This window comes from Rattus norvegicus, chromosome Y (assembly GCF_021556685.1).
Source record: "Rattus norvegicus strain SHRSP/BbbUtx chromosome Y, alternate assembly SHRSP_T2T, whole genome shotgun sequence".
In the NCBI taxonomy this organism is placed as follows: domain Eukaryota; kingdom Metazoa; phylum Chordata; class Mammalia; order Rodentia; family Muridae; genus Rattus; species Rattus norvegicus.
Window position 1 is genome coordinate 65,646,925 of NC_141555.1, and position 1,216 is coordinate 65,648,140.

Below are 1,216 nucleotides of genomic sequence, written 5' to 3' on the forward strand. Positions count from 1 at the left end.
TGCGTGGAGGACAAGACTAAGTAGCATCAACACAGACATACACTTTCATGCACACAGACATGCATGACACATATATCCGCATGCATGTGCACACCAAGACCATGAGCACACGTGCATGCATGCACACATAAACATACATACATGGAACGCAGTAATAATTTTATAAATACACATATACATATTAGTGTGTGTGCACTTAGTTTCACACACGTGATATCTTTATACTGTATATATAAAAAATACTATATATATATACAATACATACAAACAAATATATATAAACAACACACATACATATACATACATATATATGTATGATATATACGTATATGTATACGTATATATATATACACATATATATATACACACATATATATACACACACACACACACATATATATATATGTGTATATATATATATATATATATATATATATATATATATATATATATAAATCCTAGTTTTGTGGAATCTGATTTCTGTATTCACCCTAGAAAGAGTCAGCCATTTGCTTCCCATTCCTAAAGCTTTTCCTTTTAAAATTTATGACTGCAAATAAGCAGGTCACTAGGTCAGTAAAGTGTCTGCCTCACATATTAGTCTGCCTCTCTACAGCTGTGATCAAACACTCTACCCAAAAACAACTTGAAGAAGGAAAACATTTCTTTGGCCTGCACCTTGGCTTACCAGCTTTTGTGGGCAGTCGGATAGGACCTCGAGGAGAGAATTACAAAGGAATACTGCTCACAGCCTTACTCACCTGCCCATGCTTAGTTCACGTTCTCGTGAAGCCAGACACCCTGGCCTAGGAATGATGACACCCACAGTGGGTGAGCCCAGCTTCATCACTTGTCAGTCGAGACAGTTTCTCACACATTAGGACACAAGCCAATTTGATGGAGGCAGCACCTCAGTTGAGGTTCTCTCTTCCCTGGTGACTCTATGTCAAGTCTCTTCTAAGTTATGTCAAGATGTCAGTGAAAACTAACCAGGACACCTCATACTCATGAAGACCTGAGTTTGATTCCCAGAACCCACATCAAAATGTGAGTGGAGAAAGCTTCTATTGCCAGTTGGGGAAACAAGGACATGATCCTCAGGATCTGCTGACCACTGCAGCTGGCATGATGGGTAAGCTCCTGGCCAATTAGAGACCCCGTCTGAAAAACACAGAGCATCCCTGAGTATGAGGCTTGAGGTTGTTCTCTGACTCTA